This window comes from Melopsittacus undulatus, chromosome 2, assembly GCF_012275295.1.
Source record: "Melopsittacus undulatus isolate bMelUnd1 chromosome 2, bMelUnd1.mat.Z, whole genome shotgun sequence".
In the NCBI taxonomy this organism is placed as follows: domain Eukaryota; kingdom Metazoa; phylum Chordata; class Aves; order Psittaciformes; family Psittaculidae; genus Melopsittacus; species Melopsittacus undulatus.
The window spans coordinates 101,195,976-101,206,813 of NC_047528.1; positions in this window are offsets into that span (position 1 = coordinate 101,195,976).

A 10,838-nucleotide genomic window follows, 5' to 3' on the forward strand; every position below is an offset into this window, starting at 1 on the left:
TTCCCTTCCCTCTCCCCCTCCACTCGGCCTCTCTCCCCTCTTCTCTCCCTCTCGCTTCCTTACTCCCTTCTCTCTCTGAAATAAACTTCCCCGTGTGAAGCTCCTGGCCACCTTCCAGCCTCTGGTGAGATGAAGGGGTCCCTGGCATACACTCAGCTCTGCACTCCATAGGGCATTGTAACCACTGGTACCAAGGCTATAAAATCTTTAGTGTCTCTAGGAAAGATGACTGTAAATTCTTCAGAAGTCCCACCATGGGTGTAAAGATTCCCCCCTACCTCTCCCTTCCTTCCCCGGGCCTCTGTGAAAGGGGCTATGTAGTAAAATAAGGGGCTTGCTCCTCCCCTTGGCTAAAGCCCCAGCTCTGATCAGGATTTCAGTGGAGCATGGCTCTCCCCATTGACTTCAAGAAGAGATTTCAGTACCCTGCCGAGAGGAGAAGCAGTTCTCAACACTCTTTTGGTCACTTAGGTATTTGCCTTTATAAACATGATTAAAAAATGCTAAGAAAGCGCTGAAGAGAGGGAGGCCTCCCCTCTAAATGTTGAGCAAACAGCAACACACGAGACATTGTTAGGCTCTGAAAGATGAACCAGCCTCAGGCCAGTAAGGGAGTGTGGGGTGAGCAGGCGGTGCATTAAAAATAGGTTAATTCTCATATACTACAGCTTTGCTCAAAGGTCCCGAAGGGTGGTTTAGGATTTTTTGAACTGGTTTCCAACCTGATGAATGCCAAGCAGAGCTTCTCAGGGGCATTCAGCAGGGAATTAACCAAGGGTCTGTAGAGACAGCTTTTAGCCCCCAGGACGTGTGCTTAGCAAGAGTCAAACCTGGTTACTGTCAGGCTGCTGGGTAGATGGGACTCAGACATGCACAAGGAACAGAACAGGCCATAACAACACTTTTTTATCTAATGCGTTAATTTTTTGGCACTTGGCATGGGAAGAGAGAGCACAGCTCCCACGTGATAAGCCATATGTCCAAAGATTTTCGGTACTGCCACGAGCCTGTCAGGCCTCCCACACCACATACAAACACATGGTAGGCTCCCATCCCATGCTCCCAGCCACCGCCAGGCCCAGAGCATGACATCCAACTGGGGCTGCCATACGGACCAGGAGCAGCAGAGACACCACATTGGCTGTGGATGACCCACAAGGCACAACAACCCCAGCAGAAGGGAGCCTGAAGTGTCTGCATAATTCTCATTTTCAGTGTGAAAGACTTGACAGGCTTGCAAACAGTGGGCCCATCCTTCCTAATGGGTTGCACTTTGGGATGTGGCAGGGGTGGTAAATTCCCTGTGGCTTCCAGGTTGGTGCAGGAGCTAGTGAACCCAACTTTGCCTCCTCTAGAACACAAGTTCCTTTTGCAAGATATGGGACAAGGAATTGAGGGCATTCAGTTGCCATGCATAGTGCCAGGCTGACACTGCTTGTCATGAAGGGGAAGCACCGAGGGGAAATGGGGGTGCTGTGCTGTTGGTCTGGCAGGATGGCTTGTGTATGGTGCCCAGGACTACAGTGGAGACAAAGGGAACATGGGCTGCAGGAAGAGTCTTTGATAAAATTGCATCTGTGAAAAGTAGTGTAGGATTTTGTAGGTAAAGGGTGCTGTGAAGCTGGCAGAGCCTTGTGAAAGGCCATCCAAAGCACCTGGCTCTTTGGTTATTGTTTGAATAGCAGATTTGCCCTAAATGGAGGAAAGCATTGAGTGGAAGTTGCATGGCTCTTTTGTTCTGCTTCTCCTTTTCACTTCCCCTTGCCAAGACCTGCTCTCCACTCTTCCTGCTGAAGAACTGCAAAGCCATTCCCCACCTCCTCATTTAACTGCAGACAGTTACAGACAGCTATTTTCATCTTCCTTTGCAGCCTCCTCCTCTCAGGGTACTGTAAGCAGAGCCAGGCTTCCTCTCCAGTTAATGCTACCTCCACAGCCTCTTCCGAGCTTTTGGCATTTCTGACCTCTTTCTTTCCTGGGATCACAGAGATCAGCTCCATCAGTTCAGCTCTAGCACTCCACTGATACACTAGTTCCTCCAGCCCCACCAAAAGCTGGTGTGCTCATTCCACTGCACAGCAGTGGACATGGATGTGACCCTTGTCTTCAACTCTGGTGATCCACTGTCTGGGCACAATAATAGAGATCATAAGACCTAGGCTTTATTCCCTTCTATGCCACTTTTTAGAGGATGATGCTTTGGACTGAGACACATTTTCATCTGTGCCTCAGTTTCCCCAAGCATAAAGTAGGGTTACATATTCTGACTGCTTCTGACAACTGATCTCACAATTAGCAATCTACTGATGCATATCTGATGGCCTTCTTCTCTAGATGACTTCCTGCAGTCTGAAGCTGAAGTGTCCAGGTCTGAAAAGCCCTGAGTGTGATGAGCCAAGACAAAGAGGGAGAGGTGTACACCTGGGTGTTTGTACCAATATCATCATCTGGCTTAGCAAAGCCAGGGGGTTGCATGTCCTCTTTCCCATGGGGTGTCATGGAGTGGTGCTCCCCACCCACTCCATGCTGCATTTTATAGACACTGCCAGTGTGATGTCTTGGAAGGGCCAGAAGACACATAAACCTCCAGCAACAGGGGGTTGGCCTGAGGGATGCACCAGCCAGTCTGAAGTCTTGGCTGGTTGGTGAGACCCTGCACAAAGCTAAGACAACTGTCCCTTGGGTGGGGGCACTCATGGCTAGGACCAGAGCATCAGCTAACCAGTAAGACAAAGGAGATGACCATGAAGGAGAGAAGGGGTCGCAGGGCCAGGAGAAGAGTGGGGTAACAGCCCCAGGGTGATATGTGGGGTGACAACCTTCAGGCTGGGTGCAGCCCCATGAGGGGATTGAAGTGGGCAGGGAGGTGCTGAGAGAGCCCCCCCCCGGGGACCAGCATCAGCTCTAGCCTGCCATTTGGCACAGGATGTGTGCTGAACTAGGCAGTGCTAATGGGGGAGGGCAGGAGGTGCTGCAGTTTACACCTTTCTTCATCCTTCCAGCAAATCCATCCCTCAGGGTCTCTCCAAACAGCCTCCCTTGCTGGATAGTTTGGGCATGTAGGGAGAAGGTGCAGGAGCAGGGGGGATTCAGGTGGCAGCATTTGTTCTGTGTCCTCCTGGTGGCCCTGAAACCCTCCAAACCTCATTTTTCAATAGGCCACCAAAACAACCACTAGATGTTTAATGACTTTCGATCCCTCCTGCCCCAGACTGGCTTTGAAACAGTGACTCAGATGCCAAAGTCCCAGTAGCGAAGTGGCTTTTTAATGACACGACTTGAGCTCAAATTCCAGGCACAGGGGGAGGCTTTGACACTGCTGTTTGTTTTCTTATTGGAGAAGTTCAAGAGAAGCTCAAGGCTTAAAAGCAAACCCTTGAAAGCAAAGCATTCCTAATCACATAAAAGTGTCTGCGCAGGCCAGGGCTGAAGAGGGGGCTTGTGACTTTAATCTTTGCATATCCCTTTCTTTCTTCAAGCATCTCTCCCTCTCGGAGACGGGGACACACACATACACGCACACACAGAACTCTCCCCAGTGCCAATAGTATAATGCTCCAGGAGAGGAAAGCAGAGGAAGAGGAGGAGGAGGAAGCCAGCCCGCCTGCCTGCCCCCATGCTGAGCCCGAGCAGACGTTGTGAGAAAGCTTCTATCCATCTGCAGCCCAGCCCGGTGGGAGTCAATTAATTCTGAATAACCTAAACCGACAGAGGTATTTGCATTCACAACCTGACTGATGACCGTATAAAATTGATTTATGAATTGAAGTACTTTCCCTCCCCTTATCCCCGATTCAAGCCATAATTGATTATACGTGCTGCAGCGAAATTAAAGAAAAGAAAATTAAAAAAAGAAAAGAAAAAAGGGAGGCCCCACAGACGCTGCTCTATATTCTCAAGGTTTCCCGGGATTAGCCGATCTATTCATCACTTATTTTGGGTTTTATTTAAAAAGTTGCTTCCTTTCCCCTCTCCACCAACTTCCCCCCACCTTCGTCCCCATCCCTCGCCACCATCACTCAGCCCAGGCGGCAGCACAGTGGGTCATACCTCGTGAGAGGGGATGGGAGGCACTGCACCCCCCCAGCAACATTCCCACAGTGTGACAGCGAGGGGACCTGAAGCCTAACACCCTTCCTCCCAGGGCAGAACAGATGCTTTCTAAAGGGCAGGGAGCCTAAACTGGAAGTCCTCAGCCCAGCTCATGCTTAACTGGCTGCCTTGTAACTGCCCCACTGTAGAGCTTTATGGGGTGGAGAATTCACTTGGCCCTTCCAACTGGTCTTCTCTAGTAGAGGTACTTTCTCATGATATTAATACAATGTTCATACACTGGTTTCTGCTTACCTAGGGACGTGTGCTGTCGAAAGCAGGTACTCTTGGACAAGATCCACTTGCCCAAGATCCACTTGCCAATGTCAATAGGAAGCCCAGGAAACCTTGCTGGAAGCAGTTGAATGATACAACTCTGTATATTTCCTCATGGCACTTAATGTATAAATATTGATCTGAATCCTGAAGCATGAGAATTGATGACCCTTTTAATCGTTTAGTTTTTAACTCATTATCCTTCTACTCATCTCTACCTTTTTTTGTCTATTCATTGTTTTTCTTCCCATTTACATATGGGAATACAGAGCAGATCAGTGATAGGAACAGAAAAGATCCCATATCAAATCACAGTCGCCATTCAGCTAATCCATGGGACAGTCTCAGGTAGAACACAGGTCACCATTACTCTGGCTCTCTTTTTGCTCTGCTTCTTTCTTAACACAACCCCCCACTCTTTTTTTTTAATAAGAAAACAATATGTCCTCTTTTTTTCCATTCACTGGAGTGGGAAGAGGCAAACAAAACCCTGGATGAAGCTCATCTCACATATGATTTCATTAAAAACTGTTTGCCTTCAGTACTCTGTAAGGGTCACAGACCTCTTGAGCATGTAGGTCCAACTTCATATCACTTTGTGCAGTTGCAATGTTCATGGTTCCTTTTATGTTAAAGAAAACTATAGCACAGGAAAGTATTTAAACCAAATCTTTCAAGGAGCTTGGCCACAGGACAGCAATGTCATCTGTGTGCCACTTCCAGTGAAGCAAGAAAACCCATGATCTCAGTGAAACAAGGCAGGGATTTTTAGCTTGCCCATTCCTGGTGTTCACAGGTCCAATGGGGAAAGTTCATTTATTTCAACCCTCTCAGAGTTGTCGTGCTCAATTTGGATAATGCTGAGCAGAGGAAAAGGGCTTAATGAATAAACATCAAACGAGACCACTTCCCTTTACTGTTCAGTGAGGCTTTCAAGCAAGAAGCCTGTCCAGAGACTTTAGCCTGGCAGCAGTGGTGCCAGGCATGGGGTTTAAGAAGAAACTACTTTGCTTGCAGCTAATGGGCTTTAAAAGAATGAAGAAGGGGCAGGCAGGGAGGCAGCGCTCTGTGCAGGGATCCAGCTGTGTCCCCTCTGCTGCAGCTGCTTCCCTGCCCCTCATGTCCCCCCACCTCATGCCTTTGTCCTGCACTGGGCCAACTTCGCTGGAAGTTCAGTTTTGCAGGTGTCTGAACTCATTGTGTTGGGGATAAGTGGAAGGCTGGGGGAAGGGGGGCTCTGCCTGTGTAGTTAAAGGCAAAAGCCCTACGTGGTGCTAGAAAGCTGAATGTTAACTGGCAGCTCACATCTCATAGAGGCTCTGGGCTGAGCCTGGAGGTATGCAGAAGGCTTCAGAGCAGGACTTGGGAGATACTACCAAAAATCACAGTGACCCCGGAGGCAAAGTCAGACTCCATACAGAATAAAGCTTGCTTCAGAGCAAATAATGCCTTTGTAATGTAGCCTGGGATATCACCTGGGAAAGAGCTGTGTATCTCCTTCAAAAGTCTACAGGCCCCCCCTGGAAAATGATGCAGTGGCCACCTGTGGCTACCTGTTTGGTGCACAACTGGGCTCTGTGGTGGTCTCTGGCCCCCTCCCAGCTGCAAGGCTTGTCAGAGACTTGCTGCTCAGGGAGGACCTATTTCAACATGAGGTAACATTAGAACCAAATGCATTGTTCTGGCTCTGGAGGAGCCCTCCAGACCCTGAGATGAACAAGCCTCCCATTTCAAACAGGGCACTGTATGTGGGCTGGACCCATACACAAGCTTCTGCTTTCTCACCAAGAATGCCTGCCCCAATTAAGTTAATGAATAAAGACTGCGGCTTTAGCAGGTGGCAGCAGGCAGTCCATCCTGAGCTAGCAGACACCCAAAAGGTGCAGGCTACATCTATGCTCATGTCACCTGGTAGCTGGAGACCAAAATCTGTGTTTTCTGCATCCTAGGCTAAGGTGCTGAGCTTTGGGATGGGGAGCTGGCAGCACAGGATGAAGGAGGGCAGAAGTCCTGGCAGAGGAGGGCATTGCCTGGTACCCCCATCCATGCAGCTCCCTCCCGCCTCCACCACAAGGAGTCTTGCAGATGTCAGCCCTGACAAAAGCACACAAGTGGGAGAGACGTCAGCACAGATTTACATCCAAAGGTCGCCATGTCCTGAGTGGTAAACGGGTGGACAAAGAAGTTAATCGAGGAGTCAAAAAGGGCAACCTGAAGAGGAGAGGCAGCTGGGAGTGTGGAAGCAGAAATCAAGGCAATTAGCAGGAAAAAAGAAGGAGAGTTTTGCATGCCTTTCCGATTTTTCCACATGGAAAGAACAGCACCTTATTATCTAAAACTGAATTATTTTTACTGCCAGCTGAGAGAAAGCAAACAGGAGGCTTGAACTGATGCCTCCACCAGCAATTACAGCCTGTTGTTCTTCCCACAGGAACCAGTGACCCTTTTATGGACAAAACGGCTGTCAGTGCAGCTCCCTGTGATTACAGAGCTTGCAGGGTGAAAGCAGTGCCATCCCTGCACATGCCTGCACAGGCAGGCTCTGCTATTAAAATCTGCTGTGGCAATGTGCAGGAGCACCCATCAGAAAATTGGTATTGATCCTCTGCAGGGTGCACTACAAACATGGAGCTTAAAAGGTGCTACCCAGAGCTCACAGTGCAACTATCACAAGTGGCAACAGGTCACTGCAGCCTGTGGCCAGGCAGGCATTTCTGAACCATTGTTCAGGGTACAGACTAAGGTCATGTTCCTTTTTAAGCTGAGTCAATCTTTTTACTGAGTTCATTGGGAGCCCAGGCTGAAGCCAGCGGCTGCTAGATGGACCAAGCATCATTTTTAAGAGCTTGAAACATGCACCATCCATGTACCTAAAACCAAACAAGAAATCAAGTTTAAATAATATTAATAAGTATACTTCTTTTTTGCTTTTCTCTGCTTCTTAAAAAAAACAACCAACCAAACACCAAACATGAGGAACTACTTTTTGAAGCAGCAGGATCTGTTAGATAAGGTATTCTCCTCTTTTAGCAGCACAAATTAACCTGCTGCCTTCTAATAGTATTAACTCACACCAGCAGTGGCACTAGTCAGCCACCAGATGGGTACCAGCGGGGTTGGCTGCCCTGAGCTGTGCCCACCAGAGCTTGCCCTGCTCTCTGCATTTCGCCTGCTGTTGTGGTTTAAAACCAAACCCACACAGCTCGTTCATTCAACCCCCCCCCCCCCCTTGCTCCCCCAACTCCCGGAGAGTTAGGAAGGAGAATCCAAAGAATGTAGCCCCCATGGGTTGAGATAAGAATGGTTTAATGACTAAGGTATAACACAAATCACTCCTGCTACTACTACTACAAATAATAATGATAAAGCAAACAACAGGCGAAGAGAATACAACATCTCACCAGTCACCGACCCATAACTCACCCCACCCTGCCCGACCGAGCACCAACTGATACCTCCTCCGTCCCCCCAGAGCTCCAGCCCTTCCAGGTCTCCCCTGGTTACATCCTGGGTATGACGTGCTATGGTATGGAATACCTCTTTGGCCAGCCTGGGTCAGGTGTCCTGTCTCTCCTTCCTCCCAGCCTCCCCTCCTCCCTGGCAGAGCATGAGCTCAGAAAAGGCCTTGGACAAACCAAACACCCGAGCAGTAACTCAAAACATACTTGCTATCAGCAACCGTTCTCAGCCCGCAAGTCAAAACACAGCACTGCACCAGATACCAAGAAGGAGAAAAATGATTGCTACTGCTCAAACCAAAACACATGCCCACTCTGGCTTCATGGGGAAACCTTAACAGACACATGATGCATAGGAGCTGGATTGCCACCATGACCTTTGCCAAGCAAAAACCTGCTTAATGTCTCTGGAAAAGACAGCTCCTGTTTTGCAGCAACGTAAATCTCTGAGGCAACAGAAAGAATGAGGACTGTCTGCCTTACCCACAGCAGCTGGGGATGGAGATACTTCCAATGGCCTCTGGACTTGAACTGGGAGATAGGTTGGTACCTCTCTCTATTAGCCAAGAGAGGCAATTAGCCTTGCTTGGCAAGCAAATCTCTGAGGATCTGGACTTCCATGTTTTATCACCACACACAGGAGATGGCAAAAATACAGCATCTACTAAAATGAGGCAAATGAAGAATAAAAGCATGCAGTTTGCCAAATGCCTAGGGGCTCTTGACTGGTCAAGCCCATCCACCATTGTTTTTTTGCATAGGGTCTACTTGAAATCCACAGACAAGAAACTGTGACAAGAAAAAGTGGCTACTTGTCAGATACAAGTAATTTAGCTCAATATAAGGGTAACTGGGTGTCATCCCAGGGTCTGTATAACACAAAAGATCAGGCTAGCTGGTCTAATGATCTCTTTTGGTCTTCAAACCGATGAACCAATGTCCATCTTTCACTCATTTTCTCTCAAAAGCTGGGTTGCAGATAAGGTCTAAAGTATAAGTGTCCCATGTTGCCAGCAGCATTGTGCTGGGCATGTTTGGTAGACTCGCCCTTGCCCAGCTGCCTCAGGAGCTGTTTTTAATACACTTGTCCCAGTTTGATTGCTTCTGTTATTAAATTCCACAGTGACAGACCCAGGAGAAATGCAAGAGGTTTCTTCTTTCTTTCCAGCTGTAAATGTGTGAATACTTTTATCACAGTTTGTCTTTTTAAATGTCACAGACAATGAGGCATTTTTGCATAAGTGAAGCCAAAAGCATAAAAATGTCTCCCGGACACTATTTTGTCTGTGACGCTGGTACATGTTTGTTCAACTGGCTATGGGACAACGACAAAGATCCAGCCCTTCCTTTGGTGCGTGTTTGAACATCCTCAGGAAGGAGTAAGGTGACTGTAGAGACAATGCTGGCAGGTTACACCTGGGAGGGGAGACTTTCTTTGCCCATTTCCCAAGCCCAGAAAAAGCACAGTGGGGGTTTTGTTTCTCGAAGCTGCAGCTCGGCGGCAGAGCTGGCAGGTCGTATTTTACAGTCGAGGCCAGGGCAGGATGAAAAACAGAGAGCTAGTTTCTCGACAGCCTTGGCTTTACACCGAAATCCTACTCTACTACTTCCTGGAGGCACCAACAGCATCTGAGCATGCAGGGAGCTTGCTCATCATGCTGTGTACAGCTTTTTCTCCCCCTCTTCCCTTTTCTTTGGGGTAAACTCACTTCTCCTCAGAGTCTTCTCCCTCCATCTCCCCCCACCGCCCTGCTCAGCATCCCCTCACCTCCACCACAAAACCGCCACACACACTCACGCACGCACTCACGGGCAGGCACAAAGGCTTTAAAAGCCGCCCTTTATGTCCCCCCACAGCTGCCCGCGCAGCCCCTGCTTCAGCGCTCGCCCAGCAAGGACGCGTATTCTTCGGCTCCCAAAGGCCCCCATTGCTGTCAATTAGTTACGGGACGCCACCGGGATTCAAGGCTGACAGCTCCGGCAAAGCAGGAGAAATGGGCTCAGTGGGGAGCGAAGGGGCCTGCCCTCTTTCTTTCCCCCACCCCCCCATCTTTCTCCCCACAAGAAATACCTTTCTCAGCGAAGCTTTCTAAGGCCCCCCCTCCATCCTTCTGCTCGCGCATGCACACAGAGACATGCACATAGAGAGATGCACGGCACCAAGAGATGTGAAACATGCTGCGAAAGGGGGCCACCGAGAGAGATAGGGGGTCATCAATATCTCTGCGTGTTTCTTTCTTCCCCCCTGCCCTCCACCCTGGTCTCTGCTTACAAATCCCCCTGTCTCTCATCTCCCGAGGATGAGTGTAACGTCTTATTTCTCCCTGACTTTCCCACCCAGGCTGGCTTTTGGAAGGGGAGGGATGGGGTGAGGTTAAAACACGACTCTGCAACAAGTGTGGGTTTCATGCAATGGTGTTTTAACCACCACTGTCAGGCACTCACCTCTCTCCTCTCTGCGTGTAACCTGGAGTTTAACATGGCAAGGTTGCAGAGAAGAAAGGGAGTAAAGCTGGAAGTGGAATGCTGACCCAGTGATTTCATGGCAAATGTTGGTGCTATGAGATTTAGGAAAGAAACAAAGGCTATAATGGTTTGGGAATGAGAGACCTCTTTAGCCAAACCGTGGAAATAAGATATATTTTAAGAGAAGGCATTCCCACGCTTTCAGCCCTGATATTTTGTATAGAAAGAAATCCAACCCAGGCATGGGCTTTGGTGATCTGAAACAGGATGCATTTCATGTGAATCCTAGCTTTGGCTCCTGTCATAAATGCCAGTTAGAAATGGGACTCGCTCACCCCTAGTTCAATGTCTGTATTTGTGTCTTTCCTTGACACTTGGATAGTATGGAGGCTCTTACGCCAGCTGTGTATTTGGCCCACCCAAAGTAGTCTCTGTGGATCAAAGAGGGATAACAAAACAGTGTGTAATTTCCCCCCCCCCCCCCCCCCCTTGTCTCTACCACAGGCTGTTTGTGTGTCCCTTTTCCAGTCAGTTCATCAAGCACCC